The sequence below is a fragment of the Eucyclogobius newberryi genome, unplaced genomic scaffold (assembly GCF_026437365.1).
Source record: "Eucyclogobius newberryi isolate DKJ021-1_F unplaced genomic scaffold, fEucNew1.0.hap1 SCAF_15, whole genome shotgun sequence".
Lineage (NCBI taxonomy): Eukaryota > Metazoa > Chordata > Actinopteri > Gobiiformes > Gobiidae > Eucyclogobius > Eucyclogobius newberryi.
The window spans coordinates 31318891-31341027 of record NW_027315779.1 but is presented as its reverse complement, the minus strand read 5'-3'; positions in this window follow the sequence as shown (position 1 = coordinate 31341027).

Below are 22137 nucleotides of genomic sequence, written 5' to 3'. Positions count from 1 at the left end.
GCATCATATTAGCAGCATTAAACACCAGCTCATATTTAACAACTGTAGAACACAAAATACTGTTACAAAAATATAAAATATATATTCTAATGAATGAATCAAGCAATTAAACAATATTACTTTGACTAAGTTAATACTAAGTCAAAGTAAATACTACCAGAAAAGAATTCAGCCTGCTCCACATTCACCTCCACCGCCTCCAGCGAAGGACTCATCAGCAACAGCACCACAACAATATTCAAAGGCCTTGGACCCATCTGTGACAGGCCCAACAACATCCCTGTCATCGCCCCTGCCTTCAGACCAGCCCCCTGCAACATCTACACCTAATACAGATATCCCCTTCTCATCTCCACCCTCACCCATGGGCCTTCCCAGCCATTTTGAAAGTCTGATCAAATCAGGCCTTAAGATAGCTCCACTCACGCCCAATATAGCAAGATCAAGGGCTATGTCAATACTTAGCTACCTTACCACCTGGTCCCAAACTCTCCCCGGCTACAAAGGCCCCGCACGGCTGCGAAAGTGCGCACGTAGTGCGCACGAAATCGAGCGCGAAGCGCTCGCCCACTTCCAAACACTCACGCACACCCGTGCATATTAATTAGTAGTAGGAAAATGGAACATTACCGTTGTAAACGGGTGAAGCCCGTGCAAAAGTGCGCACTAAACGAGCACTTTACATTTACCTTTATAAAGCACTCATTTGCGCTAAGTAGTTCACGAATACGTTCCCCATCTCTTGCATTTTCCGTGCATATAAGCATGTAATGCAAAAAATTTACATTATTACTGTATAGCGGGCCAAAAACACAAAGTGGGCGGAGCCCACTCAAAATTAACGAAAGTACCCGTCAGTGACCAGGGACCCACACCATGAGGTAGCGCTTTCCGAAAATGTATAGTTTATGATATTTGAAAAATGGGAAACATTGTTTTCGCATCGGAATATTTAGGCCCGAGCCCCAGCAGGGCGGAGGGCCTATTGCTCCCGCAATGCTGCCTTCGGCAGCATTGCAACTGTCTGACCAAACATGCGGGCGCATGTTAGCCCCCGCATGTTTGGTACCCCGTCGCCCCTGGCAAGTACAGTGAACTAGCCCATGCCGAAGGCATGGATCATGCATACTTACTCCTGCTATGACAGAAATAGTCAACAATGAGTGAATGGGCTACGCCCATTCACTCATTGTTGACAACACCAGCGCGAAGCGCTGCATTCCTCCAAAAACCCTCCTGGCATCGTCCCATACGCGAGAATCCATGCCGCAGGCATGGGCCATGCTTGTATCTGCTCAAATCAATGGAAGTCTATGGGGAGTGGGCGGGGCATCCCGACGGAATAGGGAGTGACGAGCGCGTAAGCGCTCGTAATGATGATTCCACCCCATGGCGGCATGGGGAAGGCTTAGAGCTTTCAAACGATGTATAATTTGTTGTTATAGTGGAAACGGCTATATTGTTTTCGCTAAAAATATTATTATTTTTATTTTTCTTGTTCTTCTTCAGCAAGTTGAGCTCTAATTTGACCCCCTGAACATGCTCAAAAACTCACCAAACTTTGCCCAAAATTCAGAATCGGCAAAAATTTAGTTTTTTCTGGGCCTTTTTTTTTTCGTTAAAAAATGGCGCAACAGCGCCACCGACAAAAGTCAAAATACATTGCGCCTATGGGAGACGCCCCAAGGTCAACTTTGTCGTAGAGCTACGAAATTCGGGACACGCATTCCTCTCTTGAGGACAAAAAAAAAATGTTATTGTGGCCACGCCCCCAGACTTACCCTATGCCCGCCATCTTCCTTTGAAAATGAAAACAAGCTGAGTTAGCCATTTTGTTCACGTCAAACTTTGACGAACTCCTCCTAGGGCGTTTTGCCCACCAACTTCAAAATCGGCGTACGTCCTCTGGACAAGTGGGGCACCTAAAGTTATCCAAATTTTTGGTATACCTTTTACGGTCTGTGTGCGGCGCAGCCGCAAAGTTGGACCACTTATTTTGGGATATTGCTAATCTAAAAATTGCTCCCATTTGATCAAAACGAGTCCGATTAGGACCAAATTTGAATCAGTTGTTAAACTTTCTAGTTTGGACCAGTTTATCATGACAAAATTGAAATAGGCGCGATAGCGCCCCCTACAGAGTGACCTTTAAATTAACATTGAAGGTCAAAAATTAGTTTTACCAAAATGTTCTAAACTTTACCCAAAATTCTATTTTGCCGTCCCGATCAAAAAAGCTTATCAGACAAATGCCTTAATTTTTACGGCGTAGTCGTAGCGATGACAGAAACCTCCCATGTTATCCCAATGGGAAAACCGAAAAATCTCTCAAATATCCACATTTTTATGTTTCACACTTTAACGAACTCCTCCTAGTGCGTTTTGCCCACCTACCTCAAAATCGGTGTACGTCCTCTAGACAAATGGGGCATCTAAAGTTATCAAAATTTTAAGGATAGCTTTTACGGTCTCTGTGCGACGGAGCCGCAAACGTTTCCCAGAATTCTGACCTTCAGAGTGGCCTATAAACAATAGAGTTTTTCCAAATGACATGATATTTTGAACAAAATTCTAATTTGCCATCCTGATCATAAAAGTATGAGAGCCAAAGTCATATTTTGTACGACGTAACCGTAGCGATGACAGAAACATCCCATGTTATCTTTATGGGAAAATCGTAGAATCGCTCAAATCACATTTTTACGCTTCACACTTTAACGAACTCCTCCTAGGGCGATTGTCCGATCAAGCTCATATTTGGAGAATATCATCTACACAAGCGGGGCATCAAAACTTATCCATATTTTGATTATAAGTGCTACGGTCTCTGTATGGCGGACCCGCAAATATATGTCAGAAATGGGAAAACAGCGAAATCTTTAAAATGACCACATTTTTACGCTTCACACTTTAACGAACTCCTCCTAGGGCGATAGCCCGATCAAGCTCATATTTGGGGAAAATCATCTACACAAGCGGAGCATCAAAAGCTAGTCATATTTTGATTTTAAGTGGTACGGTCTCTGTGCCGTGGAGCTGCAAATATACTGTCACAAATGGGAAAACGCCAAATCTTTGAAATGTTCACATTTACGCTTCACACTTTAACAAACTCCTCCGTGGGCAATAGCCCGATCAAGCTTTACTTTGGGAAATATCATCTACACAAGCGGGGCATCAAAAGTTATCCATATTTATATTCCAAGTGCTACACTTGGAATTTCAATGTACATGTTGATAATATTTGTGACAGAAACGCTAAAGAGCTTGATGCTGTCCTTGAAACCTTCAGTCTCACTCAGCATGTGAGTGGCCCCACCCACAGCAGAGGGCACACTCTAGATCTCATAATTACAAAAGGGGTAAATATTTCAAATGTCAATGTGGTCGATGCTGCTCTGTCCCAAACCACCAGCTGGTCCTGCAGTTGTTCAGAGGAGACACATAAATGATGGCACAGGTGCACTGTTTATGGAAATGATAAACTTTGAAAATGTCTCATGTTTTAATGTAAATGATTTGTTGAACTCTGTTACATCTAGTGTTTTGAATGTTCTAGAAACCATTGCCCTATAAAGGCTAAAATGGTTTAAAATAAGCAGAAGTCGCCATGGAGAAATTATGATTCGGTCAGGGCACAGAGAAGGGAGTGGAACGGAAATGGCGCAAGTCAAAGCTCCAGGTTCAAAAAGAGATTTAAAAAGAGAAGCTGAACATGTACAACTAGGGATGCGTACCGTTTCGCAGGACCGGATCTGGACTTGTAAAAACGTTTCGGTTCAGGTTCAAAAAAACCGAAACCCCGGTGATTCAGTTCTGGACTCACTAAAAATCTACCATTCACATTCTATATCCTTTACGGTCTAGAATCTAAACCATCTGAAACCTTCCATAGATCGCGAAATTCGTGCTAGAAAAGACGTAAACACTGACATCGCTGTCAATGGTGCGCCCGGAGCCATCAGCGACGCACGCGTCTTCCCCGCGGCAGAAGTTGAAGCCAGCGCAATGAGTTTAAAGACGCGAGAGACCGGACATTGAGGCAGCTGTAAGATCACTGACTTCATTTGAACCGTTTTTAGCCGCCGCGTGCGTCGCCGCTTGTGCCGCTCCGTGAGTTAGTTTAAGACGCTTGTTAAAGAAGCGGGTGGTTGGTTTGGGTGTAAACTTCTAGAAGTGTAACTTCTCGCTCAGGTTAGTAATGCTGGTTTAGTGCTCACAAGTTGTCACTTTATTTCTTGAACAGAGTTGGTTACTGTTGGCTGTAACCACGGTGATGGAACAGGAACATCAAAAACCACCTTGTCTCCAGAGCCACCTCTTAGCTCCGCCCCAGAGACCACGCGCACTAGAGACTAGGGTCGCTACAATATGAATAAAATAACTGTATTATCTGGTGGTGTGATGTAGCATTTATTTAGGTGGGTTAATGTGCAATATACATATTTATACATCTACATCTATACAAGTAAATACTAAGTCAAAGTAATATTATTTAATTGCTGGATTCATTAATTGGAGCTTATATTTTGTAATAGTATTTGTATTCTACAGTTGTTAAATATGGTCTTGTGTTTGATGCTGTTAATATGATGTATTGTGTGTAGTGTAAATTATTTTCATATTCTATTTTTGATACTGCTAAGTTGATTGATTTATAGTGGTTCGAGTTGACTTTTATGGTAGTTTTTGAAGGTTTTTACATGACTTTGATGCCAATGGATCTGCAAAATTAAAGAGTGGAATTATATCTAAAGGCATTAAACTTCAAGTGTGGGGGCCAGCCCAGTCAAACCAGTAATACACTTGACAAACATAGTATCAGCTGAAACAGCTGCCCCAATACCAATACTCAACTTGCTCTTGTTTGGAAGTTGTTCCTCTAGTAAAAAAAGTGTGTGTTAGCTAGTAGCTTGTGATTTGTAAGTTGTAACTTCTGTTGATAAACAGTGAATAAACCAGATAAATTGAGTTTATTTCACTCTGCAGTTAAGCCTTGTGTTTGATAGTCGTCCTTGTTCATGTGTCTTCAACTTAATTTAGCCAAGTAGCTTGTGTTATGCTGTTATAACATTATGCAAAAATGGCATGATTTCAGCCGGACTCATTAGGTCCGGACCTGAACCTAAACCTCTGGATTCGAACCTGAACGTGGGTTTAGGTATGCATCCCTATGTACAACCTATTTTTATGTAGAACTAGGGAAAGATATTTTTCTGAAATAATTGGAAGCTGCAGTAACAACTGGCGTGTCCTGTTTGACACAGTAAACAGATTAACAAACCCTCCAGCTCAGCTGCCGTTAGAAATAATTTCCACATCCAAGTGTAATGCGTTTGCATTATTCTTTCATGACAAAGTTCAGGGCATTAAAAATGCTATAAATCCCACAATGAAAAAAATTACCCTAAAACCACCTAGACACTTAGCTAACTCACTTTGCACCTGTAACTGACAAAACTGTCCAGGAGATCATCACCAGTCTGAGTTCATCTACATGCTGCCTCGATGTGTTACCCACCAGATTTCTAAAGTCTGTGCTGAACAGTTTATTAGCACCACTCACTCACATAGTTAACATGTTGCTTCAATCTGAAACATTCCCAATGTCTTTGAAAACTGCAGTCATCAAGCCTCTCCTTAAGAAGAGCAGTCTTAATGCCGCAGTACTGAGTAATCTGAGTAATTACCGGCCCATCTCTAATCTGCCATTTTGGGTTAAAGTCCTTGAAAAGGTTGTCTACCAACAGCTCACAGATTTCCTCTTAATAAACAACTCATTTGATGTTTTTCAGTCAGGTTTTAGACAGCACTGAGACTTGACCTCTTGTCAAGGTGTCAAATGACATTCGCCTGAACACTGACATGGGACTGGGTGGGCACCACTGGCACTGCCCTAAACTGGTTAAAGTCCTATCTGGAAGACAGGAAGTACTTTGTTGAAATTGGTAGCTGTGTCTCAGACCACATGCCCCTGACCTGTGGAGTGCCCCTGACCTGTGGAGTGCCCCAAGGGCCAGTTCTGGGTCCCCTTCTGTTCAACCTCTACATGCTGCCGTTAGGTCAGTTGATACGCAGTGAAAATGTGTCTGCAAATCACAATTATGCAGACGACACTCAGATCTATGTTTCACTGTAGGCAGGTGAATATGGACCAGTGGATTCACTCTGTCACTGCAAGAAACAGATCAGTTTGTGGATGCAAAACAACTTTCACCAGCTGAACTCAGACAAGACTGAAATCATTGTTTTTGGCCCACAGAAACAAAGAGAAAGTGTTAGTGGTCACCTCCAGAGTCTCGCTCTAAAACCTACAAATCAAGTTAAAAATCTGGGGGTAATAATGGAATTTTAACAGCCACATCAAATCAATAACATCAGCAGCTTTTTACTATCTAAAAAACATTGCCAAATTCAAAAATATACTGTCAAAACCAGATTTAGAGAGACTTATCCATGCGTTTGTCTCCAGCAGATTAGACTACTGTAACGGCCTGCTCACTGGCCTCTCCAAACGAGCTGTAAAACAGCTGCAGTACATCCAGAACGCTGCTGCTCGGGTCCTGACCAGAACCAGGAAGTACCATCACATTAGTCCTGTTCTCAGGTCTCTGCACTGGCTCCCTGTGGCTCAGAAAATAGACTTTAAAGCAGCTCTGCTTGTGTACTAGTCTCTCCATGTGTACAAGTCTCCTGCTGGTGCCCAGAGTCAGGACTAAACATAGGGAATCTGCGTTTCAGTTTTATGCAGCTAAAATCTGGAACAGTCTTCCTGAAGATGTAAGACAGGCTTTTACTTTAACTTGTTTTTGACTTTGTTCGGCTGGATTATTGAGTGTTTTCGTCGTGTCGTCATGATGTGCGCTGGCTCTGAGCCCCCCCGCCGCCGCTGACGTACAGTATGCCGCCGGTACACGTTTTTACAAAAGAGGAACTTCATGAACGATTGGGACACGCACTGGAATCGATTTGATTCAACTTGTTTTGACTTTGTTCGGCTAGATTATTGAGTGTTTTTGTCGTGTCGTCGCGACGTGCCCTGGCTCCGAGCCCCCCCGGCCCCCCCGCTTTTTATAAGAGATCTTCTACTGAGAGTGTTTTTCAAACTTCCTATACTTTAAGATAAGATAAGATATTCCTTTATTGTCCCACATGGGGAAATTTCATTGGTGCAACGCAGGTAGATACAGAGGTAGATACAGAAGAACAGATCACTTATAGGATGTTTGAAAAACACTTTCAGTAGAAGATCTCCTATAAATAAATAAAAACTCCCATAGACAAATAAATAAATACCATTGCATGTGATCACGACAGTAATTGCACATGAATATGTGTCACGACAGCACATAGATTGCACATGAATTTCACAGTAATTGCACATGAATTGCACATGAATTCCAACAGCAATTGCACATATGACAGAATTGCACATCAGTATTAGGTTAGGTCAGTATTGCGAGTGTTCAGTACTAACAGTTTTTGTTATAAAGTCTGACAGCAGCAGGAAGGAAAGACCTACGGAACCTTTCCTTCACACATCGAGGGTGGATCAGTCTCTCACTGAAGCTGCTCTCCAGAGCGGAGAGAGTGTCCTGCAGGGGGTGACACTCATGGTCCAGCATAGATGTGAATCTAGCCAGGACCCTCCTGTCCCCCACCTCCTGCACCGAGTCCAGAGCACAGCCCAGGACGGAGCTGGACTTGATGACTCTGTCCAGCCTCTTCCTCTCCCTCTCTGTGATGCTGCTGCTCCAGCAGGCCACACCGTACAGGAGGGCTGATGCCACCACAGAGTCGTAGAAGGTCTTCAGGAGTGGCCCTGTCACTCCAAAAGACCTGAGTCTCCTCAGGAGGTAGAGCCGACTCTGGCTCTTCCTGTACAGTGCGTCTGTGTTATGAGTCCAGTCTAGTTTGTGGTTCAGATGAACACCCAGGTACTTGTATGAGTCCACTCTCTCAATGTCCCGTCCCTGGATGTTCACTGGTGAGGGGGCAGTGGGGTGGCGTCTGCGGAAATCCACCACCATCTCCTTGGTCTTCCCCGCGTTGATGAGGAGGTGGCTCCGCTGACACCAGTCCACAAAGTCCTGCGCCAGTCCTCTGTACTCCGCGTCATCGTCGTCCGTGATGAGTCCGATGATGGCAGAGTCGTCAGAGAACTTCTGCAGGACACAGCTGTCCGTGTCATGTCTGAAGTCTGCGGTGTAAAGGGTGAAGAGAAAGGGCGCGAGGACAGTGCCCTGGGGCGCCCCCACACTGCAGGTCCGAGTGTCAGACACACAGTTCCGGGCTCTCACAAACTGGGGTCGGTCTGTGAGGTAGTCCAGGATCCACTCTGCCAGGTCATACTCCACACCAGCCGTCTCCAGCTTGTCCCTCAGGAGCAGCGGCTGGATGGTGTTGAAGGCGCTGGAAAGATCGAAGAACAGAATCCTCACAGAGCTGCCAGGCTTTTCCAGGTGAGAGAGAGATCGGTGCAGCAGGGAGATGACGGCGTCCTCCACTCCGATGCCAGACCGATATGCAAACTGCAGCGGGTCCATGGCTGAGCTCACGGTGGAGCGGAGGTGGTCCAGGACTAGCCGCTCCAGTGTCTTCATCAGGTGGGACGTGAGAGCCACTGGCCTGAAGCTGTTGAGGTCTTTGGGGCGCGGTGTCTTAGGCACAGGTACCAGACAGGAGGTCTTCCAGACATGTGATACCACCCTCAGCTTCAGGCTCATGTTGAAGACATGCTCCATAACTCCACACAGTTCATCTGCGCAGGACTTAAGGAGCCTGGGGCTGATGCCATCAGGTCCTGCTGCCTTCCTCACTTTAATCCTCTTCAGCTCACTCCTCACCTGTGCTGCTGTGACAGTCAGTGGTTGGCAGGGGGACCGTGTGCTGGGGGGATGGGTGAGTCCAGGCGAAGTGGGGAGCTGATGGTCCGGGGCAGATAAGCGAAGAGGAACAGATGCAGGGCATTGTCCAGCTGTGGAAGAGGGAGCATGCAGCTGTGCAGGGGGAGGGGCGGGTGACCGATCAAACCTCAAGAAGTGAGCATTTAAATCATTCACCCACTGTAGATCCCCCTCTGTCTGGGCTGGGGGGATTTTGAAGCCCGAGATGGTTTTCAGGCTCCTCCGCACTCCCTGAATGTTCTTTTGCTGCAGCTGCTCCTCCATCCTCCTCTTATAGCCGGCCTCAGCCTGCCTGATCTTCCTCCTCAGCTCCTTCTGCACAGTCCTCAGCTCCTCCTTGTTCCCTGACCTGAAGGCTCTCTTCTTCTCCTTCAGCAGAGCCTTCAGTTCCCGGTTAATCCATGGCTTGTTGTTTGGAAAACACCGCCCGTCCGGGAGGGAACAATGTTCTCAAAACAGAAGTTGATGTAGTCCGTGATGCACTCTGTGATGGTGTCGATGTCCTCTCCATGTGGGTCATAAAGCTCAGTCCAGACAGTGGTGCTGAAGCAGTCCCTCAGAGCCTCCTCGCTCTCAGCAGACCACATCCTCACCTCACGGGACACCACAGGCTGCCTGCGCACGATGGGTTCATACACAGGCCTCAGATGTACAAGGTTGTGGTCCGAGCTGCCCAGGGGAGGGAGGGGGGAAGAAGAATAAGCCTCCTTGGTGTTGGCAAAAAACAAGTCCAATGTTCTATTCTCTCTGGTGGGGCAGGTAACATACTGGTGTATGTTGGTAGAACAGAAGAGGGAGAAGCGTGGTTAAAGTCACCAGAGACGAGGAAGAGAGCCTGTGGGTGCTGTGTTTGCAGCCTACAAGTGCAGGAGAGCAGTGCTTCACAAGCATTTTCAGCATTGGCAGACGGGGCCACATAGACTGCGATCAAAATCACATGTGAGAACTCCCGGGGCAGATAATATGGCCTCATGCCAATAGCCAATAGTTCAATATCCTTGATACACAGCTGCTCCTTCACTGTGCAGTGTTCGGGTTTGGACCAGCTCGTGTTCACATACACCGCCAGACCTCCACCTCTTTTCTTCCCGGAATCTCTCGTTCTGTCCGCCCGCAGCAGATGAAAATTGTCCAAACCTACAATAGAGTCTGGCATTTCTGCTGTTAACCAGGTCTCTGTGAAAATCAAGACGCTGCTGTCCCTATAAATCCTTTGGGACCGCATGAGGCTCGCTATTTCCGTCATTTTATTTTGAAGGGACCTCACGTTACCCATGACTACGGCAGGAACCGACTTCCTGTTTGTCCCTCTCTTCTCTCCGAGTTTACGTCCAGCCCGTCTGCCTCGTTGCGTTTTCCTTAGGATGTCCGCCGGGATAACGTGACGATCTCCGGGTAAGACGACTGTTCTCCGCAGTTTCATTAGTTCTTCCTTTGTGTAAACGCGGTACGGCACCGGGCGGGGGGCGGGGCCGGAGCCGGGGGACTCAAGAGCCAAGGCACATCGCAACGACACGACGAAAACACTCAATCCAGCCGAATAAAGTCAAAACAAGTTAATTTAAAGCGATTCCAGTGCGTGTCCCGATCGTTCGTGAAGTTCCTCTTTCATATAAACGTGTACATAAACGTGTACCGACGACACGCCGTACTTTAGCGCGGCCGGAGGGTGCGGGGGGGCTGGTGGGCTCGCTCGGAGCTAGCTCACGTCACAACAACACAACGAACGCAACGAAAAACGCTCAAATCCAGCCGAAAAAAGTCAAAAACAGTTGAATTAAAAAACTATTCCAGCGCGTGTCCCTATCGTACAGTAAAATAGAAAAAATATACTAACTATATTTACAAAATATAGGAGATAAAGCACAATAAGTGTGAGGAAGAAGAGAGAGCGTTTACACCGGGCTGCCAGCTGTACCAGCGCCTTATGACGTAAGTTATCTGTTCTTTTCTTCTGTATCTACCTCTGTATCTACCTGCGTTGCATCAATGACATTTCCCCATGTGGGACAATAAAGGATTATCATATCTTATCTTATCTTACTCTAACAATGTTCAAATCCAAGCTAAAAACAGTTTTGTTTAGCTGTGCATATGACTGAAAGGATTTGTCTTTGCTCTCTTCTCTTTCATGACTTAAATTGTTTTTAATCAGTTAATTTTATTGTATTTCTGTTTCTGTAATTGCTTTGAGATTTGAATGCATTTTTCCTGCTGTGTGAAGCACTTTGAATTGCCTTGTGTATGAAATGTGCTCTACAAATAAACTTGCCTTGCCTATATTGCACATTAACCCACTGAAATAAATGCCAAATACATCACACCACAACATAATACAGTTATTTCATTCATATTGTCGCGACCCTAATGTTAAAGGTTGAATGGACGATTTTTTTGGCCCAAATCTGAGTCTTATTTCCTCGTGGCGTGGACTGCCGCCTAGTCCTACCACGTATCAATCATAAAATGCACCTACCGCTCACCTGCAGCCGCGTGCGGCTCGTCCCCAAGTTTCCGCGTGTCTAAGCGCATTGATCTATCATAATATAGTTCCCTCAGTGTAAGGGACAAAATGAAGACGGAGAAAGACTGTTCGAGCTGACTCAGAAGAAGACGGAAATCTACGGGAGACGAGAGATGCGATCCATCACGCTAATAAACAAACGCACGTGTGTGTTGTATCAGTCCGCTCAGGGGAGTGCGCATGCGCACTTCCGCCCACGTTCTCAAATCGCCGGAAAATCGTCCATTGCACCTTTAAGCATTATCTGGTTAAATGTTCCTTCCACACTACTGTTAATGCATTGTTATTGTGTGGAGTCCAGGGTGCGATCTTATGGGAGGTTTAAGATGGTCTAGATTCTAGAACAAAAGGATACAGTATGTGAGTGCTAGATTTTCTCTGAGTCCAGAACCGAATCACTGGGGTTTCGCTTTTTTTGGACCTGAACCGAAACGTTTTTACGTTTAAGTCCAAATCCGGTTCTGTGTACGCATCCCTAGCTGAATGAGAGGCTGCAATCTTTTTGGAGGAAACAGGAAAACGTATTTCTGTAATGTGGAGCTAAACAGGGTATGCAGAAAAAGTCAAATGGCTGCCTTTCCGTCCAATGGAGGATCAGCCTCATCCTGCTTGTTTCCACAAAAACATTTTTTTGATTCCATGAAGAATGTTCCAAAGTTTAATTTTAGCTTTTATCTCCATTAGCTGGTTAATTAAGCAGGTGATTTTTTGAGCTTTTAATATTGTTTCAGAAACCCCTTTTTACGATCTTGTTCTCTCTGCTCCTTCTCTGAGCCTCACAAAAACACTTGGTTTACAATTTACCAGATTTACGTTTATGTGGAGATAGAGTTCTCATGTACTATTTTAAGTCCATCATCACCAGGTTCTGATCAAATCACCTTCATTACAAAAGCATGCTTACATTAGCGTGTTGGGACAAAGAAGCGTTTGTTTGCCTGTAGATGAAGCACAAAGGTTCAAGAGCATGTAATAGATTGGGAACCACCGGAACAAATGCTCCAGCTAGATACTCCTGACCCAGATCTGGGGCCGCATTGGTTCACTGCAGTTGGCCCGTGCTCCAAGTGCTTCTCTAGGGCAGGATAATGTATAGAAATGCGAACACTGCTGACACTCTTGCAGATGAATTGCTTCTCAGCAGGCACGAGTCTAATCCTCCCACACCTCACAAAGCTTTCTGTTTTCTGATTATTTGTTTATACTTGTGTTTTGCTGATGAGCCGGGTCTATTCTTAACGCCTGCTCTCCGCAGTGCTGTGCTTCTTCTCCCAGAGAGGCAGGCAGGCAGATCACGCTCCTGTGCTATTGTCTCCCCCAACAGCAGCAGCAGCCTTTTGAGCAAAGAACAGGTAGAAAAGCAGATGCAGGCTTTGCAAAAATCAGCCGCAGGTGGAGATGCAATGTTTGGTCTTGTTTCCATGGTAACAGTGCATTATTATTGAGAAAAATTGCCATAACGATGCATGCCAAGGTTTTCTTCTGCCACTGGGCACAGGCGACTTCAAGGGAATGCTCATGTTCTGGACACCACCAGCTTTTATTGTCCTTGTATTAAACACACAGTAGGAGGTTATGTTAACCTAGATTAAACTAGCCTTTATTGTCCCCATAGGGAAATTTGTCCTCTGCATTTTGACTCACCTACAATAGATCTGTTTGGTTTAAACAAATGCCTTGGATTCAGCCATAGACAGATTACATTACGACACATTAGTAGACGTGGCCATTCGATGCTCATGCTATCAATCCCTTAGCAACTCTGCTAGTCCAGGAAGATTTTAAGAACACCGGCCAGTCCCCTGTATTTTTTCCAATTAATGGGTTTCAAGATAATTATTTCTTCCTGATTTAATGGAGTTTGTGAGGGCCTTTCCCCATTCATAAGCACATCGACCCCTTCTCAGGCCGGGTCTGAACCAGGGTCCAAGAGCTATAATACTGAAGTTTCATATTTTCAGTGATAAACTAAAAGTGTTTTTCTAATGAGTCCTAGATTTGTAAGGAGAGGCAGGAGACGCTGCATGTTTGAAGCAGTAGAAGTTTATTTACTGTCAGTCCAGGACCCGGCAACTTGAATACTCTAGTATTGGCTATTCAAGCCTGTCTATGCTTCTATAAACTATGTTTATATTGCAGCTAAGAAGGCCCGCTTGGAGACAAGCTGGCCAAGATACAATGAGAAGTACATAGCATAACACTTCAGTGAGACGAGTTGACTAAGGAAACTGAAATCGAGGGACACATTTTGTAACGGTTGGATGATGCCCGACATAGATAGAGCTAACCATATAGAAATTTCAACAATGGTAGAAATGGAGGTGTCCTATGCCCAAGATGGAAATTGGATGGAAAAATTCTACAACAATAAACAACATGTCGTGGCTGCAGCTAGGCATCTCGCCGTGGATTGGACCAGATCGAATGAGCCACAAGTCTCTTTCTCCAACAACAAGGCATTTGACAATGTGAAGTCCCCTTCTGAATCTTTTTATTTTACCAACCACTCAACGTGGATGGTAAAATAAAAAGATTTTCCACACTAGAAGAGGCATCTGCTTTCACAGTTATGCAGCCGGATCCCTGAGCAATTTGACATTCTCCATTTTTGGAAGGGACCTGGACTTTATTGGAGGCATGTGAGTATTTGCCCAATGTGGACCATTGTCGGTGTAATCCCTCATTCGTCCAGGCGTGTTCCATAGTAGAAAAAGCTTCAGTTGTAGTCATCTGGACTCAGTTAGAAAAAATAGACGTTTCGACTCTCATCCAAGAGTCATTGTCAATAAAAGAATTTAGATCGAGAACTCCGATATTAATACTGTTCTGTGGTAAGACCCGCCCATTGGGCGGAGCCTTCCTGAAGTAGAAGGAGTTGTTTGTTTCAACAGAAACTCCCCCCTTGTATCTACCGAGCTAGCCTATTCAGAATTTTAATGGGCTATTAGAATCCTCTTTGTCTTTGTGAGACCCTGGCTCAACCACCCTGAGTACCTGATTAGCATCTAAATGTCCTGGTCCTGGTCCTCTACCTTTCCAGGGGTTCAGTAAACCATTATAGATACCAGGAAGATTGAATCTTAGCCCTCCATTTCTGTGGACCATTGTATTTCTCCTTTTGATGTGAATTCCCAGGTGAAAATGTTTTATTAACCTTGATTTTTTTTATGCCTCTGCTTATTTTTTTACATATTCATTTTTACTTATGTTGTATTGTAGAAAAATATTTAGTTTTAGTAGAGAGTAATGGCAATGTCTAAAACAGTCTATGGTGCATTATTCATTTCAGTCCAATATCCCAAAATGACAGGACAGTCCCAAAACATGTGAAAGTGGTTTTCCTCCCAGCAGCTCTCCAACAGAATTAAATTCCCTGTGAATAATGGGCACTTTGACATTCAATTTCAATTCAATTTATTTTGTAACCCCAAAATCATAACAGCAGTTGCCTGCTAAGGACAACAGGGAAAAACAGATTAAACAATGTTCATTGGGACTTGGCAATGGTCCCACCATCCCATGTCCTTAGACAAATGTCCCAAGGTCCCCTGTTCTCAGACCCTACTTCTTGGCCAGGAAAAACTACAAAACTACTTTGGGAAAAAGTAGAAACCTCAAGAAACCTCAGTGAAGGAGAGATCCGAATCCCTCTTATGGACAGCTGAACGTGCTTCAATTTGCAGTTAGACAATGGAGCTGGAACCACTCAAGAATAGGAGTATGGAGTAGAGACCGTTTCTCCCGGTAGTTGAGGAGCATCTGGATCCACAGGTCATTGATGTGCCTGTTCCACTCCCGGTGGGGAAGTGGGAGACGAAGAAGAAAAAGCAATGAAGTGAAATTGAATATTGTTTGATAGAAAAAGTAGCGAGAAGCAGAGGATAGTGCTCAAGCTGCCATACTTCCCCCAGCATAGTTGCTCCTAGGGCAGCGTAGCTGAAACTGTAGGTTTTTATTTCTGTTCCGAACTGGTCTGACCATAAGCAATTTCAAAGAGGAATGTTTTAAGCCTGGACTGAAATGAAGAGACTGTGTCGGCCTCTTTAGCATGGACAGGAGCTGATTCTATAACACAGGACTTTATTTTAGGACAGCTGTGAGCAGGGAGTTACAGTAGTCTAATCTAGACGTTACAAATGGATACGTCTTTCAGCATCGCTTTTAGGCAGGATTTTTCTGATTTTCACAAAATTCCACAAATGGAAATTGGCTATATTATAGGCTTGATTTATATGTGTTTTTTTTATATGAGAGCTCCTGGTAAATTAAGACTACAAGGTTTCTTACAGTAGAACTGGAGGCTACACTGACATTGTCCAGTGTGACTATCTGCTAAGATAAAGTGTCTCATAGACGTTTAGGGCCCAGCACAATGATCTCTTTTTTTTTCAGGGTTAAGAAGCAAGTGACATCCAGGTTTTTATATCCTTCACACAAGCGCTAAGTCTGTCCATTTGATCGGTCTGATATGGTTTCATGGTTAAGTACAGCTGTGTGTCATCTGCATAGCAACCCGGCGGAAGAAGATGGATGGATGGATGAATAAGTATAGTTTATGGTGTGTGATACTTTAGAAAAAAATAAAATAAAAATTGTGACCCCAGCATTTCCAGTAAAACCTAAAAATCAGGATATTACATTAATCAAAAATATGATTAGATTATTATAATTTATATTAGATAAACAGATGCAGTAAAATACAATGTTAAATGTGTTTAAACATGTGTCTGATTGGTTTGTCAAAACCACCTGGATTTTTCATATTTTGAGATATTCTAAGGTTGATCCCAGTTCCTTCATTGAAATAACATTATGTTCCACTTCAATTTTGCACCATTCTGGAATTTACAATGTTTTTGTTTGTAAACTTTTAAAAGGGTGTATTGAATGTCAGTGCCTGGTCCAGCCTTGTCCTGAGCTTTCCTGTGCTGCCTCTGGGCCACATCTGCTTCTATGAGCTCATAATGGCCTCATAACGTCGCCGGCCAGATCTGTGCCATTAGATCGATTTGAGAGAGGGGAAACAATCAGCACAACATCCCCATAAGTGTTTTATGACACTTTCACCTGGTCAATACAAAGGAAATCACATTTGCTCTAATGGCATCCAGTGAATTAAAAATCCATCGCAGGAGAGGATTTTATAGGTATCTGCCATGGTTTTACTGAAAAAGATCGGAACCAAAGAACAGAGAATAAAAAGATTGTAAATAAAAGAGCAGGGGTGGGCTAGCTAATTCCATGCATTAACATGTAAATGCAAAAGCATCATTCATGATAGTCTCTGCGAGTCAGATTGTGCTTTTTAACTGTTGAATTGAAATGTAGTTATTAATCGTTGATTGAGGTTCAGGAGCTGGACCACGCCTTAACCTCCTACTTCTCCAGCAACCATGCCTCCAATCTTTAACCATACCTCTAATTACCCAGAAGCCCTAGTTATACAGGCCTATCCCAGCATCTCTTGTTGTCTCTATCATCTTCACCTTAACAGATCACCATCAAAGGAGGGGGGTTCTGAAATGGCTGGGCTGATTACCCGAGACGGAGCCCCCATCTTGAGTCTCTACCCAGCCAACTCTCATCGATCCATCATTGATCCATCATCACTATCATCAATAAACATTCTTTCATATTCCATTGTTGTGGCGTGGTCCTTGCTTGTGAAATAGGGGGATCCAGAGCCATGGAACTGACTGGTGCAAGTGTGCACATAGAAATGTCAGGCATGTCATCCAGGGCATAGCTTATTGTTCTTTTGTGCTTTTTTTCTGCAAATGTTTATTTTTTACATTATATTAGATTCAGTTTAATGACGAATGGTCCAAATCAGACCAGGTTCCCAACCGGGCATTGGCAGGTGTCCCATGAATACACATGGCGTTAGATGTTAATCCCTCGCCATCAAACTAATCTGGGAAGTTTAGAGGGAGGGAAGTCTCCTGTATTTTATATCGAAACCCATTATCATTATGAATAATCATGAGGGTTTGAAAGAGTAACTGCACCGGAAAATACAGTTCAAAATGTATTGCAGATACATACATACATACATGTGTCAAATAAGCTGTCACAAAATATGACTACCAATATTTTTGATTCTTAAATCAATTGGTCGATTAATTGTTTCTGCATTACTGACAATAGTAATGTTTTCTGTGTTTTACGGCCAGTAAATAATGTTCAATGATTTTCTTCTCCACAGATGGACCACACGTGGGCTGCTGAATAATCCAGGCCCCTGTGCAATTCTTATCCATTGTTTTCTTGTTTCTAATGGAGCAGACAAAAGGAGGCGCTGCGTCACTGACCTGAGAGCAGTGTTTTAGGCTGATGTGGATAAAAGCTACAAGTCAAACGTGAAACATTCAGACCTAGTGGACATGGAGCTGCCATGTTTTATTGAGTATGAGGAAGAACAATAGCACTGCAGGTGGCTGGGTTCAAAAGCACTTTGGCAGAGCATTTAGATGGTAAAGTGGAGAGACGACAGCCCATCCCCAGAGCCCTGTGTGGACACGCTCCGGCGGATCAGCTCCACAGGCTAATGGAGCATCGACCTCTCGACTTACACCTCACTGTGGCTGGGCCAAAACACCTCCAGTATCAGGGTATTTGCCCTGTTTATCACATCTAACAGTAGCATACAGCTGAAGAGCATTTCAGTGACACCGGTGTACAGAAAGCATTGAATAAAGTCTTCATATCCAAACAGAATACAAACCTGATCAGAACTGTTTTAAAAATGGAATCAAACATTTTTTATTTTGTCATGACAAAGCCACAGCAGTGAACTAAGCTCAAGGTAACACAAATAAACTAACCAGTTCCGTGGACGTCTCTGCGATGCAGGAGCATCAGCAGTGAGTGTAGCAGGTTATTTTTAAATTCAGAACATAAAAAGCCAAACAATGCTACCTGAGCTTTGTTGTTGAATGGACAGAGAGAAAGTTTAAGTTTTCACATGATAACATTTATTTAAATAAGTAAGTTTGAAATAATTTAACAGATCTTGGTAATCCATTTTCACCATTGTTCCATCACAGTTCATCTTCCAAATAAAAGCAAAGTCACAAAGATGTGACTTGACAATTTTAGATGGTAACCAAAGGCTCAACAATTGGGGGACAAATGTGTGGCTCCTGTAGTCGGGCATACACAGCTCAGATACACGACACGCCATTCCACCCGGCACAGCCACAAACATCCCAAAGCTTGCATCAAACGCAGTCTCAAAATAGCCTGGAGACAATGCACTACTCGGACAATTTTCACCAATAATCTGCTCCCTCTCGCCTCTTCACCCTTCTATGCACAAAATAAACTCATATGAACAGTGACTTTGTACAAAATTTAGGTCTTACAATAGAGCCACTGTAATCGGAACATTGACACCGACCCCTAAACGCTTAAATGTGACATTATATATTAGGAAATTACATCTTTATTCTGACTATGACTTTATTCTCATAAATGTATGACTTTATTCTTGTTAGATTATGACTTTATTCTGGTTAAATTATGACTTTAATGTCGAAATGTTAGGACTTCATTCTTGGCCCCTATACACTGTCGTGTAGAGCAACCCACTTCTTCAGTTAAACGTTCTAAAATCTTATTTGCAGATGATAAAAGTGTATTTTTATCCCCACAAGTACGAGGAGATTTTTATCAAAACTGTTAGTGAAGAACTTAATAAATTGTCTACTTTATCTACTCAAGGCCAAAAGCTGTCACTCATAAATAAAAACAAAGACATTTTATACACCTTAGATTCTTCTATTAATATCCAAATTAACAATGATATTGCAATTTGTTTTCTTGGTGTGATAGTGCATAAATCATTATCCTATTAACATCATGGGGACAAAAATTGCAAAAGTTGTAGGTATTTTAGGGACAACCGGCTCCTGATTAAAACAACTGTGGCAATTATGTTTTATTATTCAATGATTCATTCATTCATTTTCTACGCTTGTTCCCATTCGGGTCACGGGCCAACTCGTCTCAGGGCCAACACAGAGACATAGACATACAGACACCATTCACTCTCACATTCATTCATTCATCTGATACCTCACCATGATGTTGAAAACGTTGAAAAATATCTTACAGACTTCTACGTTCAGTATTTTTCTTATTGTCACTGGATGATGTGAGCACTTTTCGACAGTCACGCCAAATATCTTCACCACTGAAACATATCATCCTTTGCACGCTGACCAAATAGAGCATTTGATTTTTCGCGAAAACATAGATCATCTATGCGCCAGTAGGTAAAACGAAGTCTATCAAAAGTGCTGCGATTTTCATATCTTACGATCCCCACAGATGATTTTTTTCCAGCTTTTGGATTCGCTCTCACAATTTTACATTCTGGGCACGGTGGCAAAGTCGGTTTGCGCTCTTGCCTCCCAAGAAGGAGATCATGGGTTTGATTCCTGGACCAGACCAACATCACATGATCTCTCTGGGTGGAGTCTGCATGTCCTCCCCGTGTTACCGTGGGTTCTCTCCGGGTTTTCTGGCTTCCTCCCACCGTCCAAAGACATGCATGTGTTAGGCAAAATTGGCAACTCTAAATTGGCCCTAGTGAATGAATGTGAGAGTGAATGGTTGTCTGTAATGTCTCTGTGTTGGCCCTGCAACGAGTTGGCCACTGTCCAGGGTGTACCCCGCCTAAGGGCCAAAGTCACTGGGATAGGCTCCAGTCACCCGTGACCCCAAAAGGGAACAAGCGGTAGAAAATGAATGAATGAATTTGACATTATCGAAACGTACGGCCAGTAAATATGTGATAAAATGTTTAAGGTCGGCTTTACTTTATTTTGAAATCCAGGACGGTCGGGTTACCGGAAAAACACATTTTTTTCTGCTTGGCCTAAGTAAGGAGGTTCAGTTACCCCTCTTGCCTTGAGTGCAGTGTTCCATCAAACCAAACTCTTTTGTCAAATTTCGACGCTCACGCTGACTCGTGGGCCAAATATTGTGTACAAAATTAAACAAAAAATAGTACTAGGCTGTTTTTTACAGCCTAGTAATAGTTCTTTGTGGACACTGTTGCACAAATCTGCAGCAGGTGAAAGACTGAGTCCATATTCATGCAGCAGGGGGAACAGGAACATTTGTGCATTTGACTTGTGCAATGATTTCTGATATGAAATGTTCATATCACAGACATGTTTCTGCTCAAACTCAAAATGAGCTCGCTATTTTCATAGTCTAAGCTGATTTTAGTGACAAATGATTCATGTAGTGACTCAAATGAGTGCATTGTGTTTGTGTTCATGGTCACATTAGTGTGGACATAGTCATGTTCATACTTTATTACACTCTGACCTGTGTTTTTACCTGAGGCTCCTGATCCGTCCAGGTTTGTAGTGGATGTTTTCCTCACAGAGCATCATCACAGAAGTTAGTTTTCTTGTTGTTAGCTCCACTTTTAGCACAGCTCTAACATCTACAAAACCGTCTCCTTTCTTTGTTCCACCTGTTTCTGAAAACCACACGTCTCTTTCCTCGCTCAGACCTCTGCTCAAAAGTGTGTAAAGTGCGCAACGCACGTCGTTACTTCTCAGCACTTCTCCCTCGACAGTACACACAGCAGTGCAGAGCCGCGAGGGGGAGGGGCGGCCACCGGCGGATTGTGGGACAGGTAGTTTTAGCGATGAAAACGAAAGTTACGGACGGTTCTATGAATCGATTGAAATTTAATAAATATAAATTAGAAATGTTCGGCGGGCCGGATTAAAACGTCTGGCGGGCCGGATGTGGCCCGCGGGCCGTGTGTTTGACACCTGTGGTCTAGACCAGGGGTGGGCAATTATTTTCCTCCGAGGGCCATATTCGAATCCAGGCAAGTAGCGGAGGGCCGGCCTGCGATCATTGGTGTGAGTAAAAAAATCCCAAAAATTAAACATAAAATAAAATACAAATTTTCTGTCAAATATAGGCTATTGAATCTATTATATATATATATATATATATATATATTATATATATTTTTTTAATTTATTATTATTATTTTTTAAATATTACTTGAACAAGCTTGGTGGGCCGGATTGAAAGGCCCGGCGGGCCACATAGTTTGCCCACCCCTGGTCTAGATGGTCACCGCTCTGACCAATCAAAGCACAAGCTGGGTTAGAGTTGCGCACCCTTTGCGTTTTAAAGACAACTGAAAAATCTTAAAATTAAAATAAGTCAATGACCCAAAAATAGGTAAGAATTGCCGCTATAGCCGACATCTCTGAAAGGTCTAGGCCCCTGTCAGCCGAACACGAGCAGTTTTTCGTTACATTGCGCGCTCTACGAAAAAAAAGCTTTCTGGGCTGCACAATTTCTTTGGCTACAGTACCAATGGAGTGGCCATTGGGGGTGTCTAAATCATGCCATACTCTATCCAGATATTATAATAGATCCATGGTAGGTACGTGCAGCGTGCACGTACACACCCATCTCTGTCTCGAGTGGGCTTTGCGGTGGCAGTATGGTGTGCCACAGCTGGAGCAGATTTGGGCCAAACTTCTCCCAACTCGCGTGCGCATCAATCGTTCGAATCAGGTTAGTCTCCACGTTTCCTCGAATGTTGAGTTTCTTCCAGTTCTTGGACCAGTTTAACCCCGTCTCCCGTTTAGGGCTTAACCAGCCAGGTGCTACTGCGGCGCTCCCCTCCGTGTCGGAGGGTGTGTGCCTTGGGCACGCTGT